General features: G+C 38.4%; 1 long non-coding RNA gene across 1 annotated transcript; it reads right to left on the bottom strand.

Annotated features, from left to right (window-relative positions):
• Nucleotides 1-5,195: 5,195 nt before the first annotated feature.
• On the bottom strand, nucleotides 5,196-5,727 carry LOC107814318 (uncharacterized). The gene is made up of 2 exons (XR_001654522.2): nucleotides 5,595-5,727; nucleotides 5,196-5,435 (listed from the first exon to the last, which is right to left on the bottom strand). It is a non-coding gene; the product is annotated as an uncharacterized LOC107814318 (long non-coding RNA).
• Nucleotides 5,728-24,185: the final 18,458 nt, after the last annotated feature.

Here is a 24,185-nt window from a genome sequence, read left to right as displayed (position 1 = left end):
CTGGTCTCCCTCTGACGACGAGAAAGTTTGATTCTATTTGGGTTGTTATGGATCGGCTGACCAAGTCCGCTCATTTCATTCCAGTGTGTACTTCTTACTCAGCGGAACGGTTAGCATGGATTTATATCAGGGAGATTGTCCGTCTGCACAGCATTCCAGTTTCTATCATCTCAGACAGGGGTTCAGTGTTTACATCACGGTTCTGGAGGGTCGTCCATCACGAGTTGGGTACCCGGGTGACTATGAGTACAACTTTTCACCCTCAGACGGACGGACAGTCCGAGCGCACTATTCATATTCTTGAGGATATGCTCTGTGCGTGCGTGATTGAGTTTAGAGGATTTTGGGATCAGTTCTTGCCATTGGCTGAGTTTGCGTACAACAACAGTTATCAGTCCAGTATTCAGATGGCGTCGTATGAGGCCCTATATGGTAGGAGATGCATATCCCCGGTGGGTTGGTTCGAGCCGGGTGAGGCCAGGTTATTGGGCATTGATTTGGTTCAGGATGCGGTCGAGAAGGTTAAGGTGATTCAGGATAGACTCCGTATGGCCCAGTCCAGACAGAAGAGTTACGTGGACCGGAAGGTTCGTGATGTTTCCTTTATGGTTGGTGAGCGGGTTTTGCTTCGAGTCTCGCCTATGAAAGGCGTCATGAGGTTTGGAAATAAAGGGAAGTTGAGCCCGAGGTTCATTGGTCCATTTGAGATTTTGAAGCAGATTGGAAAGGTTGCTTATGAGCTTGCCTTACCTCCCAGTTTGGCCGGGGTTCATCCGATATTCCATGTCTCGATGCTTCTGAGGTATCACGGTGACCTGTCTCACGTGTTGGAGTTCACTTCAGTCCAGCTGGACAATGACTTGTCCTATGTTGAGGAGCCAGTGGGAATATTAGACAGGTAAGTCCGAAAGCTCAGGTCAAAGGATATAGCTTCAGTAAAGGTTCAGTGGCGGGGTCAGCCAGCCAAGGAGGAGAGTTGGGAGACCGAGCGGGATATGCGCAGCCGATATCCTCATCTTTTTGCTACTTCAGGTATGTTCTCTATGCTCGTTCGAGGACGAACGAATGTTTAAGTGTATGAGGATGTGACGACCCAGCCGGTCGTCTTTGGAATTTATGCCTCGTTTCCCCATTAACTGTTTCCCCTAAGTTCATTTCTGCTATTCTGGTTTGCCGGGACGTTCGGTGTTGGGATTCGGAGTGTTTTGGGACACTTAGTCCCTTAATAAGAGCTTAAGTGTTGAAAAATGGTCCGTAATCGGAACAGTGTGAAGATGGCCTTGGAATGGAAATCTGATGGTTCCGTTAGCTCCGTTAGGTGATTTCGGGATTAGGAGCGTGTTCGGAATATATTTTGGAAGTCCATAGCTCATTTAGGCTAGAAATGCCGAAAGTTAGTATTTTGACAAATTTCGGTTGATAGGTTAAATTTTGATCCAAGGGTCGGAACGGAATTCTGGAAGTTGCTGCAGCTTCGTTAGATGATTTAGGATATGCATGCAAAATTTCAAGTCATTCGGACATGTTTTGATCGGGTTTTTGATCGAATGTGTATTTTGAAGTTTCTAAAAGAACTTAGGCTTGAAGTTGATGTAATTCGATGATTTTAGTGTTAGTCGAGGTGTTTTGATGATTGAAACAAGTTTGCATAATGTTTTAGGATGCGTTGGTGCTTTTGGTTGAGGTCCGGGGGGCAGCAGTGGAGATGCGGACCGCGCTCCTTTTCGCGCTAGGCGCGCGGCCGCGCCCGGGAAGATCTGCAGACTGTTGGTTCTACTTCGGAAGCTCATATCTTTTGATCAACACGGAATTTTGAGGTGATTCAAAAACGAAAATTGTAGAGCTTTGAATTCAGTTTTCAAAAACATATTATAATAGGCATTTGGACATCTGTAGGGAATGTTATGGCCAAAATAGTGAAGCCTGTCACTGCAGTCAAATTGTTGCGCGGCCGCGACCATTTTTGTGCGGTCAGCACTCCCTGGGCGCGGACCGCGGTCATTTTTGTGCGGTCAGCACTGTCGGAATCCGAGAGGTACTCTATAAATACGAGGTTTTGGGTTTTATTTGATATTTTGACCTATAGAGCTCAGATTTTGGCGTTTTCTCGAAGGTTTTTCAAGAAATTCATCGGGGTAAGCGATTCTAACTCAGATTTGGTTAGAATACATGAATATACCATTAAATTAATCATTTAATTAGTGATTTGAGATGGAATTTGGGAAGAAAATTGTGGAATCTTTCAAAAATATAAAATGAAGATTTGAAGGACCAAATGGTGTCTGAATTGGATAAATTTGGTATGTTTTGACTCGTGAGAGTACGAGGTTTCTGGAAATGTAAATTTTATTCGATTTCTAGACGTTGGCCTGAGGGGCATTTTGGTCAATTTACCTATTTTCGCGCCTTAGCTTTAATTTTAATAGTGGAACTAGTTACTTGCGATGTTATTTACAATATGTAATTGGTTTGAATAGATTTGGGCCACTCGGAGTCGGATACTCGTGGCAAGGGCATTGTTTCTTAGCGATTTTTGTACCGGTTCGAGGTAAGTGGCTTGTCTAACTTTGTGTGGGGGACCTCTCCCATTAGGATGTCTTTGCTGTTGTTAAAATGCCTTGTCCGCGAGGTGACGGGCGTGTACTTGTGCTAATTATTTAAAATTCACCTTACTTGACTTATTTAGACTGTGTTTCTTCACGTATTTAACTATTAAAAAGGCAAATTTCACTTGTTTCAGCTTAGGGAGAACATGTTAGTAACTTATTTGCTCTATTTGACTAAATTGCAATGTCTGCCTTTGTGAAGCATGTTAGACTCTAGATTTTTTTTCTTGTTGTCCGCACTTAGCTTCTTTCTGTTAATTATTGATTTGTTGTGATGTGTTTACGATTGGGTCTACGGGACGGCTTCCCGGGAGTTTCCCTCGTTCTTATTTTGTTCCGAGATTTGGAAGTGCGGGATACTAAGAGATCCCCGGCACAGGATTGATTAATTGGAGGATACTAGGAGATCCTCGGGATACTTGGAGATCCCTCGTGATGTACTGGAGGATACTAGGAGATCCTCGGGATACTTGGAGATCCCTTGTATATATGAAGAGGATACCAGGAGATCCTCGGGATACCAGGAGATCCCCGATGATAAATAGCCTGTAGTGATCGTTCTTGTATTTGTAGATTTGTATTTGTAGCCTGTTCCGTTTACTTATTGTTTTTGCTAGATACTCGAGATTTACTGTATTTCCTTTTGTCTATTCATTTCATATTTATTCTTATGTTTATCTCAGTAGGGCCTCGACCTTCCTCGTCACTACCCCACTGAGGTTAGGCTTGGCACTTACTGAGTACCGCTGTGGTGTACTCATGCTACTCTTCTACACACTTTTGTTGTGCGGATCCAGGTACATCTGAGCAGGCATACCGCCAGTAGCTGTCAGGGAGCATTATTGGAGACTTGAGGTATACATCTGCTACGTCCGCAGATCCGCAAAGTCTCCTTCTCATTCCATCCCTAGTTGTTAGCTGTTATTTCGATTCCTCTCTTTGTATTAGACAAATTCTGGTGTCTAGAGCAGTGTTAGACTTCTTGTAACCTGTGTTGCTCGTGGGATTCCGGGTTTTGGGATGTTACTTTCAGGAGTTGTGTATTCAGTGTATGTGTCAAGTGGCATCATTATACACTTCCTTTTCTATTTAGTGTTTGTTTACTGTTTTTATTTCGAACTGTTAAATTCCGCAATGTGTTAGGCTTACCTAGTCGCGAAGACTGGGTGTCGTCATGACAGGTTCACAATTGGTGAACCAGGGTCGTGACAGCAATGTTTATCTATAACGGAGTACTGAAAAGATAAGCTTATTATACCCGGTATGGATAATCTTCTACCGGAAATAATGTTTATCCATAACGGAGTATCGAAAGGATAAGCTTATTATACCCGGTATGAATAATCTTCTACCGGGGTTAATAATTATCCATAACCGGGTACTGAAAGGATAAGCTTCTTCAGGAAGCTTATTTCCAATAGAGTACTAAATAAATAAACATATTTACGGCGGAGTCCCATATGGATAAGATTCTTCAGAAAACTTATTTACAACGGAATACTAAATGAACATCCATAATATAATATATTTATAACACTCCCCCTTGGATGTTTATTAAAAGATAATGTGCCTTATTAAAACCTTACTAGGAAAAATCACCAAGTACTGAGTATTAGGACTGAGTATTAAGTCCATAAATCTTACCTCCAAGTTTTTCCCTTTGATTCCCTCTTCAATTCTTCTCAAAAAGCTCCAAAATCGCTCAAAAATGGTGAAAGTTAGACCCAAAATCGAGGACAATGGCTATTTAAACATTCTGCCCAGGCATTCAAATCCTTCTTCGCGAACGCGGTCAAAGCCTCGCGTTCGCGAAGCACAACCTGGCGTTGACCACAAATTCCTCTTACGCGAACGCGACTGCTCCCTCGCGAACGTGATGGCTCCGCAACTCAAACCATCGCGAACGCGATACCCAAAGACCCAGCCCTTCGTGAACGCGAAGGCCAAATCTCCAACCTCACATCTCAACCCTTCGCAAACGCGAGGGCCCACTCGCGAACGCGAAGGCCAACAGTCTGCAACACTCAACAACAGATTTCTGCAATTTCTCACAACTTGAAATGGTCCGTTTAATCACCCGAAACTCATCTGAGGCCCTCGGGATCTCAACCAAATATGTCAGCATATCCCATAACATCATTAAAACTTGTTTCAACCTTCGAACGCTCAAAACAACATCAAAACATCAAATTTGCATCGAATTCAAGCCTAAGAATTCCAAAAATTTCTAAATTCCGCTTTTGATCGAAAAGTCTATCAAACCACGTACGAATGATCTGAAATTTTGCACACATATCCCAAATGACACAACGGACCTACTGCCATTTCCAGAATTCCATTCCGACCCCTATATCAAAATTCCACATATCAACCGAAAAACGCCAAAATTCCAATTTCGCCAATTCTAGCCTAAATCCACTTCGGACCTCCAAAACACATATTGGTCCGATGTAGCTATGCATCTTAATTAATCTGCAAGAAGTCTTTCATGCAAAAGGGCAGGTGGACCCATAAGAAATCAATTGCCAGTTATAACGTTACGATCTCTTAAAAATTAAAACTCAGAGATTAATAGAACATAAATCAGTAAATAATAATTCAAAATAGATATCCTCTAATTAACATGAAGTATCAAGAGCAAAATTAAAATTGACCAAAAACTTTCATGATATAGTTTTCGGGAAATTTATGGCGAATTCTCCGGGATGAACATCTTTACAAAATATCAAGTTCTAATAAACAAAATATTAGGAAATAATAATATTTTCTCCTAAAGCACATCTAAACTCGCTCCTCTCCATAAACTGATAAGATATCATTGTTGTAGACCTGAAAAAGAATAATTTTTCCAAAGTCAATGGCAGCATAACCTGGAATATCATATACACCATGTTTTTCTTGTCCCAAAATGATGATAATCGACACTACAAACAAATATAAAGACATTACATTAAAAATTAATACTATTACTTTGTATATCGGGATTACCCTGTCAAGAAGTCAGAGTATTATCGGCAATCAAGAGTATCCTCGTGCTGCTTTATCACCACATGAAAGGAGAAATCTGCTAAAGCCTGATTCTTTTATTTTAATGACTAAATAAATTGAAACTCTTTAAATTCTCCATGATTCGAATGAAATAATGCAAAGGTCGGATAATAACTTTTTAAGATAAGAACCTTTTTGAGCGTTAAATTATACATATAGCATTTCAAGAGATATCACAATAAGTGTTGGAAGATGAAAGGAAATAAGATACTGATTATACTAAAGGACCACAACTTTGGACTTCCAGGAAGGATCAGATAAAACGTACAAGTAATTATAGTTCAAGGGCTTAATTAATCGACTCTTGTGGTCCTAAATAGTCATAATTAAGATTTAACGCCATAAAAACAATAAGGAGAAGCCTAAGTGTCATATTGTATCATCCATTTACCATTCGACTAATTTATTGTATTTACAAATTTATTGAAATTTATTTATCTTTATTACGATGTATATTTACCTCTTTGTACACCAATCTTGTTAGTACTATATAGTTTGATAAAGGGCAAAAATGTCACTCAACTTGTGATGGGTAAATTTATAAATTAACTTTCAACTTAAAGTGTTCCTACTATTAGTATATTATGATATGATATTATATATATATATTAGATGCAAAGGTAAACACAAATTAACATTATTGGGTCGGCCACCTTAAAAATAAAACTAGCTAATCATGACAACTAGAATAATAACACTAATCATTAAAGTGATACAATAAAGAAAGGTCTTACGGAAAAGAAAGTAAATGAATCTTGTTCACAAAAGCTTCAAAATAATAGTGTATTCTATTCTCTAACAAAGTATAACACTTTTAGATCAAGATACTCCACAAAAATCCTAACTAATATATTTTTAGTGGTCCAAAATTGAAGAAATAATTATGACAAAATTATTTCTGCATTGTCACACACGGCCCGCATGGTGGTCCACATTTAGTCTTTTTTATTAAAAAGCATTGATTCTTCTGAAGCAAAAGAAATTCTCCATGAAAGGAGAATTCTGCTAAAGCCTGACTCTTTTATTTTAATGGCTAAATAAATTGCAACTCTTTAAATTCTCCATGTTTCCAATGAAATAATGCAAAGGTCGGATAATAACTTTTTAAGATAAGAACCTTTTTGAGCGTTAAATTATACATATAGCATTTCAAGAGATATCACGATAAGTGTTGGAAGATGAAAGGAAATAAGATACTGAATATACTAAAGGAGCACAACTTTGGACTTCCAGGAAGGATCAGATAAAACATACAAGTAATTATAGTTCAAGGGCTTAATTAATCGACTCTTGTGGTCCTAAATAGTCACAATTAAGATTTAACGCCATAAAAACAATAAGGAGAAGCCTAAGTGTCATATTGTATCAACCATTTACCATTCGACTAATTTATTGTATTGACAAATTTATTGAAATTTATTTATCTTTATTACAATGTATATTTACCTCTTTGTACACCAATCTTGTTAAGTACTATATAGTTTGATAAAGGGCAAAAATGTCACTCAACTTGTGATGGGTAAATTTATAAATTAACTTTCAACTTAAAGTGTTCCTACTATTAGTATATTATGATATGATATTATATATATATATTAGATGCAAAGGTAAACACAAATTAACATTATTGGGTCGGCCACCTTAAAAATAAAACTAGCTAATCATGACAACTAGAATAATAACACTAATCATTAAAGTGATACAATAAAGAAAGGTCTTAGGGAAAAGAAAGTAAATGAATCTTGTTCACAAAAGCTTCAAAATAATAGTGTATTCTATTCTCTAACAAAGTATAACACTTTTAGATCAAGATACTCCACAAAAATCCTAACTAATATATTTTTAGTGGTCCAAAATTGAAGAAATAATTATGACAAAATTATTTCTGCATTGTCACACACGGCCCGCATGGTGGTCCACATTTAGTCTTTTTTATTAAAAAGCATTGATTCTTCTGAAGCAAAAGAAATTCTCCATGAAAGGAGAATTCTGCTAAAGCCTGATTCTTTTATTTTAATGACTAAATAAATTGAAACTCTTTAAATTCTCCATGATTCGAATGAAATAATGCAAAGGTCGGATAATAACTTTTTAAGATAAGAACCTTTTTGAGCGTTAAATTATACATATAGCATTTCAAGAGATATCACAATAAGTGTTGGAAGATGAAAGGAAATAAGATACTGATTATACTAAAGGACCACAACTTTGGACTTCCAGGAAGGATCAGATAAAACGTACAAGTAATTATAGTTCAAGGGCTTAATTAATCGACTCTTGTGGTCCTAAATAGTCATAATTAAGATTTAACGCCATAAAAACAATAAGGAGAAGCCTAAGTGTCATATTGTATCATCCATTTACCATTCGACTAATTTATTGTATTTACAAATTTATTGAAATTTATTTATCTTTATTACGATGTATATTTACCTCTTTGTACACCAATCTTGTTAGTACTATATAGTTTGATAAAGGGCAAAAATGTCACTCAACTTGTGATGGGTAAATTTATAAATTAACTTTCAACTTAAAGTGTTCCTACTATTAGTATATTATGATATGATATTATATATATATATTAGATGCAAAGGTAAACACAAATTAACATTATTGGGTCGGCCACCTTAAAAATAAAACTAGCTAATCATGACAACTAGAATAATAACACTAATCATTAAAGTGATACAATAAAGAAAGGTCTTACGGAAAAGAAAGTAAATGAATCTTGTTCACAAAAGCTTCAAAATAATAGTGTATTCTATTCTCTAACAAAGTATAACACTTTTAGATCAAGATACTCCACAAAAATCCTAACTAATATATTTTTAGTGGTCCAAAATTGAAGAAATAATTATGACAAAATTATTTCTGCATTGTCACACACGGCCCGCATGGTGGTCCACATTTAGTCTTTTTTATTAAAAAGCATTGATTCTTCTGAAGCAAAAGAAATTCTCCATGAAAGGAGAATTCTGCTAAAGCCTGACTCTTTTATTTTAATGGCTAAATAAATTGCAACTCTTTAAATTCTCCATGTTTCCAATGAAATAATGCAAAGGTCGGATAATAACTTTTTAAGATAAGAACCTTTTTGAGCGTTAAATTATACATATAGCATTTCAAGAGATATCACGATAAGTGTTGGAAGATGAAAGGAAATAAGATACTGAATATACTAAAGGAGCACAACTTTGGACTTCCAGGAAGGATCAGATAAAACATACAAGTAATTATAGTTCAAGGGCTTAATTAATCGACTCTTGTGATCCTAAATAGTCACAATTAAGATTTAACGCCATAAAAACAATAAGGAGAAGCCTAAGTGTCATATTGTATCAACCATTTACCATTCGACTAATTTATTGTATTGACAAATTTATTGAAATTTATTTATCTTTATTACAATGTATATTTACCTCTTTGTACACCAATCTTGTTAGTACTATATAGTTTGATAAAGGGCAAAAATGTCACTCAACTTGTGATGGGTAAATTTATAAATTAACTTTCAACTTAAAGTGTACCTACTTTTAGTACGTTATGATATGATAAATTTATAAATTAACTTTCAACTTAAAGTGTTCCTACTATTAGTATATTATGATATGATATTATATATATATATTAGATGCAAAGGTAAACACAAATTAACATTATTGGGTCGGCCACCTTAAAAATAAAACTAGCTAATCATGACAACTAGAATAATAACACTAATCATTAAAGTGATACAATAAAGAAAAGTCTTACGGAAAGAAAGTAAATGAATCTTGTTCACAAAAGCTTCAAAATAATAGTGTATTCTATGATCTAACAAAGTATAAAATTATACTCCACAAAAATCCTAACTAATATGTTTTTAGTGGTCCAAGATTGAAGAGCATTGTCACACACGGCCCGCATGGTGGTCCACATTTCGTCTTTTTATTAAAAAGCATTGATTCTTCTAAAGCAAAAGAAAAAATAATGAAGATACTCCACTAAAATCTTAACCAGTTTATTTTTAGTGATCCAAAATTGAAGAAATAATTATGACATGTTATAAAATAAAGACTGTAAAGTAAAGACTAGAGAGAAATTGATATATTTTTCGAATTTAAACTGATGTACATAATGAACTAAAATTTCTTCTATTTATAGAAGAAAGGAAGCTGTTGTGTAAGCTGTTACTGCAAGCTGCTGTGTAAGCTGCTACTGCAAGCTGCTGTGTAAGCTACTACTGCAAGCTGCTGTGTAAGCTGCTACTAAAAGCTGTTGTGTAAGCTGCTATTATGCTAGATATGGATAATCTTCTACTGAGAGCAATGTTTATCCATAACGGAGTACTGAAAAGATAAGCTTATTATACCCGGTATGGATAATCTTCTACCGGGAATAATGTTTATCCATAACGGAGTATCGAAAGGATAAGCTTATTATACCCGGTATGAATAATCTTCTACCGGGGTTAATGTTTATCCATAACCGGGTACTGAAAGGATAAGCTTTTTTAGGAAGCTTATTTCCAATAGAGTACTAAATAAATAAATATATTTACGGCGGAGTCTCATATGGATAAGCTTCTTCAGAAATCTTATTTACAACGGAGTACTAAATGAACATCCATAATATAGTATATTTATAACACTCCCACTTGGATGTTCATTAAAAGATAATGTGCCTTATTAAAACCTTACTAGGAAAAACCACGTGGGAAAAAATCTTAGTGAAGGAAAAAGAGTACGCATATTTAGTAATACGCATTGCTAGGTACCTCATTAAAAACCTTATAAGGAAAACCCCATGGGAAAAAACCTTAGTAAGAGAAAAAGAGTGCATCGCGTATTTTACTCCCCCTAATGAAAATTTTGTTTTAAATATTTGAGTCTCCGCATTCCAATCTTGTATACCATCTTTTCAAAAGTTGAAGTTGACAAAGATTTAGTGAATAAATCTGTTGGATTATCACTTGAACGGATTTGTTGCACATCAATGTCACCACTTTTCTGAAGATCGTGTGTATAGAATAATTTTGGTGAAATGTGCTTCGTTCTATCTCCTTTTATAAATCCTCCATTCAATTGGGCTATGCATGCAACATTGTCTTCGTAAAAAATTGTGGGTCTTTTCTCACATTCCAAACCACATTTTTCTCGAATAAAATGAATTATTGATCTCAACCATACACATTCCCTACTTGCTTCATGAATAGCTATTATCTCAGCGTGATTTGAAGAAGTAGCAACAATAGATTGCTTTGTGGAGTGCCATGATATGACAGTACCTCCATATGTAAATACGTACCCGGTATGAGATCGAGCTTTATGGGGATCAAATAAATATCCTGCATCTGCATAACCAACAAGATCTACACTATCTTTGTTAGCATAAAACAAACCCATATCAAGAGTTCCCTTTACATATCGCAATATATGATTAATCCCGTTCCAATGTCTCCGTTTAGGAGAAGAACTATATCTTGCTAGAAAATTAACAGGAAATGCTATGCCAGGCCTTGTAGCATTTGCAAGATACATTAGTGCACCAATTGCACTGAGATAGGGTACTTCGGTACCAAGGAGTTCCTCATCCTCTTCTGGAGGTCGGAACAAATCCTTATTCACTTCAAGTGATCGAACAACCATTGGTGTACTCAATGGGTGCGCTTTGTCCATGTAAAAGAGTTTTAAGACCCTTTCTGTATAGGTAGATTGATGGATAAAGATCTCGTCTGCTAAATGTTCAATTTGCAAACCAAGACAAAGTTTTGTCTTTCCAAGATCTTTCATCTTAAATTCTTTCTTAAGATATTCAATTGCCTTTTGGAGCTCTTCTAGAGTTCCAACAAGATTTATGTCATCAACATAAACAGCAAGTATAACAAATTCTGATGTCATTTTCTATATAAAAATACATGGACAAATAACATCATTTATGTAACCTTCTTTCAGCAAATATTCACTAAGGCGATTATACCACATGCGCCCAGATTGCTTTAAACCGTACAAAGATCTTTGTAATCTGATTGAATACATTTCATGAGATTTTGCTTCAAGCATTTTAAATCCTTCAGGAATTTTCATATAAATTTCATTATCAAGTGAACCGTACAGACAAACTGTAACTATATCCATTAGATGTATTTCAAGATTTTCATGTAGTGCTAAACTGATGAGATATCGAAATATTATGGCATCCATAACAGGTGGATATGTTTCATCAAAATTGACTCCAGGTCATTGTGAGAATCCTTGTGCAACAAGGCGAGCTTTGTATCTTTCAACTTCATTTTTATCATTCCTTTTTCGCACAAAAACCCATTGTCACACCTCCTTTTTCCGCCCCGCGACGGGTGAAGGAGTTTTTTCCAATTAAAGGACAATCGAAACGTGATTTGTTTATTTATTTCAGAGTCGCCACTGGGGAGATTTATGGTGTCCCAAGTCACCGGTTGAATCCCGAATCGAGGAAAGAATGACTCTGTTTAACAGTCCGCGAATCAGAAATCCGGATAAGGAATTCTGTTAACCCGAGAGAAGGTGTTAGGCATTCCCGGATTCCGTGGTTCTAGCACGGTCGCTCAACTATTATATTTGGCTTATTTATCTGATTTTTTTAACAATTAAGAACTTATATGCAAATTTAACTTTGCCCCTCATTTATCATTATTGTTATTATTATTATTTTATACAAGAATTGCAACGTCGTGAAACGCATCTCGAATCACATCACAACTAGTGTACACGTGATTTGTTGACGCATTTTGACTCCGCCAAGATTGGGATTTGGGTTACATAAATGCACACCCATATTTAAGAAAATACCCTTATTAAATACGCGCCTAAAGACTACGCGTTGTTATACTTTTAGGTAGGACCGTGAAATTTACTAAACCGCCCATCCCGGAATCTAAATATTTTTTTTAAAAAAAATAAATAAGATTGGAGGACCCTGCAAATTTTTGTATTGTTTATATTTATTTATTTTTAGCGAAATCCTCCCTTATTTTATGAATACCTTAAAATGACTATATTTTTTTATTATTATTAAGTTTGTCTATAAATATAAAATCAATCTCTACATACTTAAAAATAACATATTAAATACTAGTTTAAAACAAATATTAACGGAAAGTAATATTACTAAAATTATAATTATAAATACAATATGGAATTGTCAAATAAATTTTTTTTAAAAGAAACTAATTATCCCATAGCCGGATTAAAATCATATTGTTAGATGACTTGAGCTATTGAAATTAATTATTTACAAATACTGAAAATTAGAAACAATCTTAATTACTAATCCGTATTTCTAAAATTTAATTAATTTAACCTTAACTAACCTTGTTTTAATTCAAATCATGTCCTAATACTTGATTCGCAAAATTAATTTAAATTCATGTTTTAACTAAATTTAGCTACATGATTTCGATTAACTTAATGTTGGCGATACTAAAACCCTTATGAATAGTGAACTTAATTAGTTTTGCCAAACTGATTTAATAAAGCCATTTTTACGTTATTTTCTTCTCATTTTAATTATTAGACAGTTTAATCAGTAATGAACATGCTTAAATATATACTACCTAATAATCAGGTTAAAGCAAAGCATTATTTAATACATCACTACAATATGTCTAGTTATGCAAAACGACGGCGATTTACAGAATAATAATATATGAAATAACCTAAATACAATTAATAAATAAAACAAAAAAACTAAATTAGAAATTTAACATTCCATTCTTCATTTCAGCTTACAACAACAACAACAACAACAACAACCCAGTATAATCCCACTTAGTGGGGTCTGGGGAGGGTAGTGTGTACGCAGACCTTACCCCTACCCTAGGGTAGCGAGACTGTTTCCAAATAGACCCCCGGCATCCTTCCCTCCAAGAACATCCCACCTTACTTTTGGGGAGACTCGAACTCACAACCTCTCGGTTGGAAGTGGGGGTTGCTTACCATCAGAGCAACCCCTCTTCATTTCAGATTACAAAATGCCAAAATTACAGTTGTGTACCTGGTATTGCCAATATAAGAAGAAGAAAGTCAGCAACGTAGTACGTAACACAACAATATCAATAATAACCAGCAATCCAGTCAACAGAAAATCTCAGTGAAAGATTTGAAAATCAAGATAAAAATCCAGAAACACCGACAACAAACAACGGACAGAAGCCAAGGGAATCTTCTTAGATTTGAAAGACTAATTAATATTTAACCCTTAATTTCTGAACCCGTATATCAGAATATTTATCAGGTGTATACTACTCTCTCTTTTAATTTCCAGCTTTTTTTATTTTGTATTTTTTTTTCTTTTTTGAAAATCTTAATATTTTTCAGAATTTTTCTTTCTTTCTCTTTAATCTTCAGCCTTCTTTTTTTTTTCTCTGTCTCCTTCCTCTATCTCCCTAATGTTTTTGAAAGACCTCTATTTATTTACCCACTTCAGCATTTAAAAATAAATCCCACTATCTTCTACCCATCTCCCTTTAACTTCTCACTACTTAATGTTTTGTCCTCCACTATATTAAATAAATACATTATTTCCCACTAACCAATATCTTTTCTTTAATTAATTTTATTATTCCCCACTACCGCATACTTTGTCTCTCACTACATTAAATAATGTATTAATTCCCCACCATTATGTCTTGTCCCCCACTACGTATTATTTTAAACATTATTTTAATATTATTAGTTTATTGGATAGAGCACTCAAGGCGGGCTCCTGACTTTTTCAACTTCTTAAATTTTAGCACCTCCATTCTCCAGGCGGGCTCCTGTCTTCAACAACAACTTAAAATAATTTAGCCTTCATTCTCCAGGCGGGCTCCTGACTTCAACAACAACTTAAAATAATTTAGCCTTCATTCTCCAGGCGGGCTCCTGACTTCTCCAACTTTCAAAATAATTCAGCCTCCATTCTCCAGGCGGGCTCCTGACTTCAACAACTTTCTCAAAATAATTCAGCCTCCATTCTTCAGGCGGACTCCTGACTTCAACAACTTAAAAATATAACAACCTCCGTTCTACAGGTGGGCTCTTGACTTCAATAACTTCTTAAATTTTAATACCTCCATTCTCCAGGCGGGCTCCTGACTTCAATAACTTCTTAAATTTTAACACCTCCATTCTCCAGGCAGGCTCCTGAATTCTTCAACTGCTTCCTTCAAAACTGGTGTTTTATTCCTCTGAAAATTGTTGGGGATAACACCGATATTTTATTTCACCAATATGTCATGTTCCTTCTTCAAAGACTATTTCCTTTAAAGCTGGTGCTTTCGCTTCCCTGAAACCTGCCGGGAATAACACTGCTGGGGAATTATCTTCCTTCTTTTAACAATGGTGGGGATGATATTGATTCCAGGGCCTTTGCTTTTACAACTTTGGGTTATCTTGCTTCTTCCAAGATTGCTTTTCTTTTAAAACTTGTATCTCCCTTCTTGTATACTGCTGGGGATTTTATTTTCTTCAAAACTTGTGTTATCTTCTCTCTTTCCCAAATGGCTATCTGATTTTAAGAAAATTTTCGTAATGAGAGAAAATTTTCTGCCCCAGTTTAATAATCCTCTTTGTGACCCTGTCTTCCTGTGGTCAATAATATTTCCTTTCCCTACTTTAAATCAAAGAAAAATTTGTTAGTTTAAAACGTGGTGAGTGATCGTGCCACTTCTGCTGGAGATGGTTTTTCCCTTTTTCTTTTCCCTGCTTTACTACAAAACTTGTTGGGGATGATATTCCTGCTGGGGATGGTTTTTTCTTTTCTCTTCCTTCCCCGCTCTGTGTTGTTCGACTATTGTGGAACCTGGTCGAGAATTTGTTGGAGTTGTTTCCGTATCTCGCACATCTGCTGGGGATCCTCTTGGAATTTGATCCATAACTTCCCTTGGAAATGTGGGCCTCTTAGGATCTAGACTCATTCATCATTTTGGTCTTGCGACAAACTTCTTTTCGTTTTGTCACCTTATCTTTGACTTGTCCTTTTCGCATTTTGCCTTGCACCATTTTGGCAAACTGGTAGTAAGCTCTAAAAATCCTTTTCAAAAATAAACTGTTGGGGGAAATAAAATCTTTTAAACCAAGAAATGAAAGAGTGATAATTTTAAAGATAGAAAAAGAAGTCTTTATGAACAAACGCTGGGGAAAAAGAAAAGAAAAGAACTTATCTGAATGATATAACCAATCCCAACGATCATGTCGTGCATTCCGGATTGATCAACCCAGTCTATTTGTATCAATCAATCTTTCGGATGGCCTCATCTCGCTGGGGATAAATAAATACTCAACTTCTGCCAACGGTGGACCTTCTCCGCCATTCTCGCCTTGTCGCCTCATAGTGCCCTTCGAGGGGTTTTCACTAATAGGACTCTCTCATTTCTCTTAACTCTCGTCGCTTCATGGTGCCTGTGAAGGTTTTCACCGATAAGAATCTCTCATTTTATTTTATTTTTTAGTTGGGGATTGGAGCGTTGTCGATATGACGCTCTTTGTTGGGGATTATTTCGGCTATCAATTCATTTCCAGTTTATGATCCTCTTCTCTGCTGGGGATCAGAGTGTTGTTTCCGACTTCCACGTGCATGAACTTGGCACTTCTCGGATACTGATCGGGAGGTATTTTTTGGACATCAATATGTATTTTTTTTGTGTATGGCTAAAAAGAAAAGGAGTATCAAAAGTTTAAAATAATTTGGAGGGGTGAAACAGTACAACTCTTGGAATCAAACTTTCTTTTAACAACTTCTGCCCCAGTTCTTCTTGCTTGGGGATTTTTATTTTTTGGTTACACTATGACCGAGCCGTGAGGCGCCTACGTATCCTTCTTTGAGGAATCAGGTCAAACGTAGTTCCCACTTCCTTTGTTTTTCTTATGATTTTTCCTTTGTCTTTATTATTGTTTTTTTTTTTATCTTTTATTTTACTTACTGACTCCAAGAGAGGGATATGAAAGAATAAATAAGGCTCAAAAGGGTAAGCAAAGGTTAAAGTGTTTTGATAGAAGAAAGAATTGCCTCCGTCATTTCATTCTCCGATAAATGCCAACCACAAACAAATGACAATTACAATCAAAAGAGATCATACATAATATCTCTTAACTGCGTCGGAATTGATAGCCATGTCGACGCATTTTCCTTCGATATCTGTTAAACATAAAGCGACATTGGACAATACTCTGGTTACAATGAATGGTCCTTGCCAATTCGGGGCGAACTTGTCCTTTACTTCTGCTTGGTGTGGCAGGATTCGTTTTAATATTTGTTGCCCCACTTCAAATTTTCTGGGGCGCACCCTCTTGTTGTAGGCTCTTGCCATTCTCCTTTGATATAACTGGCCATGACACACAGCTGCCAATCGCTTTTCATCAATCAAGTTCAACTACTCCAAACGGGTTTTGATCCACTCGTCATCATCAATCTCAGCCTCAGCGATAATCCGAAGGGATGGAATTTCAATTTCCGCTGGTATTACTGCTTCAGTTCCATATACCAACAAATAAGGGGTTGCACCTACTGAAGTCCGGACGGTAGTGCGATAACCCAACAGTGCAAATGGTAATTTTTCATGCCATTGCCTGGATCCTTCTACCATCTTCCTCAGTATCTTTTTGATGTTCTTGTTGGCTGCTTCAACAGCTCCATTCGCCTTGGGACGATATGGTGTGGAGTTACGGTGTGTAATCTTAAACTGTTCACATACTTCTCTCATCAAATTGCTGTTAAGATTAGCACCATTGTCCGTGATTATCACTTTCGGGATCCCAAATCTACAGATGATATGGGAATGGACAAAATCCACCACTGCCTTCTTGGTTACGGACTTGAAAGTTTTGGCTTCAACCCACTTGGTGAAATAATCAATGCTTACCAGAATGAACCTGTGAACGTTCGAAGCTGCCGGCTCAATAAGCCCAATGACATCCATGCCCCATGCCACAAATGGCCATGGTGCTGACATTGTGTGCAATTTCGTTGGCGGAGAATGAATCAAATCTCCGTGTATTTGACATTGATGGCATTTCCGCACGAAATTGATACAATCATGCTCCATAGTGAGCCAATAATACCCTGCTCGAAGAATCTTCTTCGCCAATACATATCCGCTCATATGTGGCACACAAACTCCAGCATGTACCTCTGTCATAACTGTCGAGGCTTGACTGGCGTCTATACATCTCAGCAATCCCAAATCTGAGGTTCTTTTGTACAACACTCCTCCACTGAGGAAGAAACCACTTGACAATCGCCGAATGGCTCTTTTTTGATCTCCGGTCGCCTGCTCCGGGTATATCCCCATCCTGAGGTACTCTTTGACGTCATAAAACCATGGCTCACCATCCACTTCTTCCTCTATCATGTTGCAATAGGCATGCTGATCACGAACCTGGATGTGCAACGGGTCAACATGAATTTTGTCTGGGTAATGCAACATTGATGCTAAAGTGGCCAATGCATCGACAACCTCATTGTGAACTCTTGGGATGTGTCTGAACTCCACTGATCGAAATCGCTTGCTCAGATCGTGCAAACATTGTCGATATGGTATGAGCTTCAAATCCCGTGTTTCCCATTCACCCTGAATTTGATGCACCAGGAGGTCCGAGTCTCCCAAGACCAAGACGTCCTGGACATCCATGTCTGCAGCTAATCGCAAACCCAAAATGCATGCTTTATACTCAGCCATGTTGTTGGTACAATAGAAACACAGTTGAGCTGTAACAGGATAATGACGTCCTGTTTCAGAAATAAGCACTGCTCCTATTCCAACTCCCTTCGCATTTGCGGCTCCATCAAAGAAAAGCTTCCAACCGGGTTCCTCAAGTAACTCCAACTTATCTATATGCATTACTTCCTCGTCAGGAAAATATGTCCTCAACGGCTCGTATTCTTCATCAATAGGATTCTTAGCCAAGTGATCTGCCAACGCTTGGGCCTTCATGGCTGTCCTCGTCACATGGACGATGTCAAACTCCGTGAGTAATATTTGCCATTTTGCTAACCTTCCTGTGGGCATAGGCTTCTAGAAAATATACTTTATCGGATCCAAACGGGAAATGAGATAAGTAGCATATGAGGATAAATAATGTTTCAATTTCTAGGCTACCCAGGTTAGAGCGCAACATGTCTTCTCGAGTTGAGTGTACTTAACCTCATATTTTGTAAACTTCTTGCTAAGATAATAGATGGCTTGCTCTTTTCTTCCTGTAATGTCGTGTTGCCCCAACACGCAGCCAAACGAATTCTCCAAGACCGTTAGATAAAGAATTAACGGTCTTCCCGGCTCAGGGGGAACCAATACAGGTGGATTTGATAAATATTCTTTGATCTGGTCGAATGCCTCCTGGCATTCCGCCGTCCATCCTACCGCGACATCCTTCTTCAACAGCCGAAAAATGGGTTCACAGGTTGCTGTGAGTTGAGCAATAAATCTGCTGATGTAATTCAACCTTCCCAACAGACTCATTACTTCTGTCTTGTTCTTCGGTGGTGACAACTCTTGGATAGATTTGATTTTTGATGGATCCAGTTCAATACCTCGCCGACTGACAATGAATCCCAAAAGCTTCCCAAATGGAACACCAAATGCGCATTTGGCCGGGTTGAGCTTAATATCATACCTTCGAAGTCTTTGAAAGAACTTCCTTAGGTCTGCTACGTGATCTTCCTGATGCTTGGACTTTATGATTACATCGTCTACGTACACTTCAATTTCTTTGTGGATCATGTCATGAAACACAATGGTCATTGCTCTCATGTACGTTGCCCCAGCATTCTTCAAACCAAATGGCATTACCTGGTAGCAATAAGTTCCCCACGGCGTAATGAAGGCTGTCTTTTCCGCATCTTCCTCATCCATCAGAATCTGATGATACCCAGCATAGCAATCCACAAATAATCCGATCTCACGTCCGGCACAATTGTCGATCAAGATATGGATGTTGGGTAAAGGAAAGTTATCTTTAGGGCTTACCTTATTCAGATTGCGGTAATCGACACACACCCTAATCTTTCCATCTTTCTTTGGTACCGGCACCACATTAGCCAACCAATCAGGATATCGAGTGACATGAATAACCTTTGTTTGCATATGCTTGGTTACTTCTTCTTTAATCTTCACACTCATATCCGTTTTGAACTTCCTCAATTTTTGCTTGACGGGAGGGCATGCCGGGTCAGTGGGCAATTTATGAACCACTAAATCTGTGCTTAACCCCGACATGTCATCATACGACCATGCAAAAACATCTTTGAACTCAATAAGTGTTTTGATCAATTCCTCCCTGATATTTGGTGCAATGTGGATGCTTATTTTAGTTTTTTTGATATCACGGGCATCTCCTAAATTGATGGCTTCTGTGTCATTTAAGTTGGGTTTGTATTTTTCTTCAAACTGGCTTAACTCCCTATTTATCTCCTCGAGTGCTTCATCCTCATCGTATTCCGATTCATTATCATAATCGACCTCTTGTATGGTTAGCTCGGAATCAGATTGATATTTTAGACTAGGTTGAAGATCCGTTGTGCATGCCATGTCATTAGAACCAGTATGAAAAGAACTGTTCAGAAAAAGAAACGAAAGAAACAAAATTAAAAATAACTTATAAAATAAAAAATAAAGAATAAAAATAAAGAAGAACCTTTTCATTTTATTGAATTATGGGATAACAAGGTTTCACACTTTATTGAACACAATAAGAAGGAATCTGGATTACAACCCTGGAATGATCCAGAAAACAAACAAGGAAAATCAGAGCCAACTACCAGGACTCCCTCCAAGTATGAAGAGGAGTAGCTATCCAATTGTTGACCTTGACCATAGGACCCACAAACTGTATGTATGCCTTACTGGAACCCTCTCCAGCTTCTATCATGTTGATATCGGCAAACACTCTTTCAAAGCTTTCATTCAAATCTCCATCTGGCCCCATCAGAGGTCCAAGAACTTTAGGGACCGATAACTTTCTGAACCCTGCTTTGACAAATGATCTGGATAGGCATGAGACTGGCTTAGGAAGGACCCATACTCTTTTCTTCAATTTGCGGGCCCGTTTCACATCCGCTACGGTAGGCTTGAATCCCAACCCAAAAGTTTCCAGGTTCTTGGGCAAAGAAACTGGATGGATCATTCCCTGTAGATCAACCCACAGACCTTTTCCTGGTACAAACCCATTATTCAACATTTCTGATGCTATCATGAAGGTTGCAGCTGTGATTCTGGGAAGTGGAAGGCCCCCGCCCTCAGGAATTTTGTCTACTGAGACTGCGTCAAAAATCTGATAAACCCATGGGCCCTTATCATCATCGGTTTCTATGAAGGGCACAATAGCATCGCTGACGGCATGTGTTCCATCATCCCCGTGTACCACAATCTCTTGTCTATCCCATTCAAACTTGACCATTTGATGCAGTGTAGAAGGCACTACTTTGGCTGCATGGATCCAGGGTCATCCCAACAAAAGATTGTACGACACCGCCACATCTATTACTTGAAATTCCATGGTGAACTCGACCGGACCAATAGTTAATTCCAGTAGGATATCACCCACTGTGTCAGTGCCGCCCCCATCAAAACCTCGGACGCAGACACTATTCTTGTGGATCCTATCATCCGCAACCTTTAGTTTGTTTAGAGTGGCCAAAGGGCAGATATTGGCACTTGACCCATTATCAATTAGTGCTCGAGTGACCACCGATTCTTCGCATTTTACCGTCAGATAGAGTGCTCTGTTGTGTTCAGTACCCTCTATCGGTAACTTATCGTCAGAGAATGTCACTCGGTTTACTTCAAAGATCTAGTGCGCTACTTTCTCCAAATGGTTCACTGAGAGATTGTCCGGGACATAGGCCTCGTTCAGAATCTTCATTAAGGCCTGACAATGATCGTTTGAATGGATTAACAAGGATAGCAATGAAATCTGGGCTGGGGTTTTTCTCAATTGCTCTATAATTGAGTAATCATGCACCTTAATTTTCTTCAAAAATTCCTCTGCTTCTTCATCTGTCACTGGTTTCTTTATTGTTTCAGGATTGACCCTTCTCAATTCTGCGGGAGCAAAACACCTTCCCGATCGAGCTAGCCCTTGTGCCTCGCATACATCTTCCATAACCTCCTTCCCCTTATGCGTCACTGTCACTTGACTGTAGCTCCACGGCACAGCTTTCTCGCTTGTTATCGGCAACTGTATGACCGGCTTGATAACAACTGGTTCCACATGGACCCCTTTTACTACCAACATTGGTTTGTTTGCTACTCCCTGCAACACTGCTCTAACTGACTCTGGCTTCTTCGCAGCAACAGACAATCCTTTCCCTGCTACCACAAATGGCTTGTCATATACCTTTCCCGACTGTACCACTGCCTTTCCACTGGTCGACTCTTCATTAGAACTGGCACGAATCATCATTACCGTTTGTGAGGGTGTTTTTGGTTTCCCTCCTTCGTGCACTAGTTCGATTATGTGGGCTTCATGGTGCACCGATAACGGATTTTCATTGATGTTGGGTGCCTCTGGTGCCTGAACCTCGATCCTATTTATGTCAATAAGATCTTGTATGGCAGTCTTCAACTTCCAACATTTCTCAATATCATGCCCGGGAGCACCCAAACAATATTTGCAGCTTACTGAATGGTCCAGATTTCTGGGAGGGGGATTTGGAAATTTGGTTTCAATAGGACTTAGTAGGCCTATCTGCTTCAACTTGTGAAACAGAGTAGTATAGGTTTCTCCCAACGGAGTGAATGTTCTTGGCTTCTGCATCCTTTCGTTCCTGAAAGCCTAATTTCCACGGAAGCTTGGCCCTAAAGGATTCCTGTAGGCCCTCGGTGGTGGATATGTGTTTTGTAGAGGTAGATATGTATGTTGGGGAGCCGGTGCACGCCATTGCGGGCGAGCCGGAGGCTGGGTGTAAGTTTGGGTGTGATGGACGGAAAAATGGTGTTCTTGTGGTGGGTAGTAGGGTTGTGGAGGGTAATTTGGAATGTGTGAGTAGTTTAGATGCTGGGGTCTGGGTTGGTAATGAGGGGAAGGACCTCTAGATCTGGACCAATTTCCTGCCTCTATTGTCGTGACCTCTTCTCTCCTTTTCTTTCTGAGCGCACCTCCCGTACCGCCCTGAATAGCCTGAGTTATTGCCTTAATTGCCGAGTAACTCAGGATCTTATTGGACTTAAGTCCCTCTTCTATCATACCTCCCATTTTCACCACTTCATTGAAGGATTTGCCAACTGACGTCACCAAGTGACCGAAGTAAGTCGGCTCTAGAGTTTGTAGAAAGTAATCTACCATTTCTCCCTCTCTCATTGGAGGATCAACTCTGGTTGCTTGTTCTCTCCATCGGAACCCAAATTCCCTAAAGCTCTCTCCGGGTTTCTTCTCAAGCTTTAGCAATGTGAGACGGTCTGGACTATCTCAAGGTTGTATTGGAAGTGTCCTGCGAAAGCCTGTGCCAAGTCATCCCAGGTGTACCACCTGCTCGGATCTTGTCTTGTATACCACTCCAGTGCCGACCCGCTCAAACTCTAGCCAAAGTAAGCTATCAGTAGCTCATCTTTTCCCCATGCTCCCCTCATTTTGCTACAAAAGCCACGTAGATGTGCCATAGGATCGCCATGCCCTTCGTACAAATCGAACTTGGGCATCTTGAACCCTGCTGGTAATTGAACGTCAGGGAAAGGGAATAGATCCTTGTAGGCCACGCTGACCTGGTTGCCTAACCCGTGTATGTTCCTAAAGGAATGCTCCAGGCTTTTAAATTTCCGCATCACCTCGTCCTGCTCTGGGCTCTTAGCCGACTTTTCAATCTCTGTTGGGACCTCAAAATGGGGATTATAGGTATGTGGCTCGGGTGCTTTGAATGTGAGTTCAGGGGGGTAATATTGTGTATCGTGAGCCTGAAACAGCGGCTCACTGGATGATCTGTGCAATGGGGCTGGGGGAGGTGCCACAAAGACGGGAACATTTGGTGGAGGAGGGTTTTGAATGGGTGGTGGAGCTTGGGGATCATAAGCCTCTCTTCCCTGATAGTAGTGATGGCTTGGGAAGCTCGTTGAAGGACCGGGAGAGGTGTATTCTAACGCGTGTACTGGTTGGAGAGTAGGAGTAACAGGTAGTTCCTGCCCCTTTTGAGCTCTAGCTAAGGCTATCTGAATTTCATTCATTTCCAGCCTCATCTTTTCCATTTTTTCCATGGCTTCCTTCAGCATCTGATTTGCCGACTTTTCCGACTCAACACTGTTGTCTGAACCAGTCATGCTTTCTGGTATGGGCCCTTTTGATCTTGTTTGATAATGGTACGGTGCCAGTACGCTTTAACAAACTAACTGGTGTTAATTGGAAAAACAACAAACTTGTCAGTGTTAGAGTCTTAACAGATATTGTATTTGCACATTGGGGGGGATGCAATGTTCTTAGGCAGTTAATCATTTCTAACATGTTTTTGCTCTGACCGCATGCATCATCCCGACTTATTTTATTTGTGCCTCTTTTGAGCATTTCAGGGACCTCTAATTTCTTCTTCTCTCTCTATCTTTTTCCTTTTTTT

This window comes from Nicotiana tabacum, chromosome 6 (assembly GCF_000715075.1).
Source record: "Nicotiana tabacum cultivar K326 chromosome 6, ASM71507v2, whole genome shotgun sequence".
Lineage (NCBI taxonomy): Eukaryota > Viridiplantae > Streptophyta > Magnoliopsida > Solanales > Solanaceae > Nicotiana > Nicotiana tabacum.
Note: the sequence above shows the minus strand (reverse complement) of the source record. Positions and strands in the feature narration are given on the sequence as shown.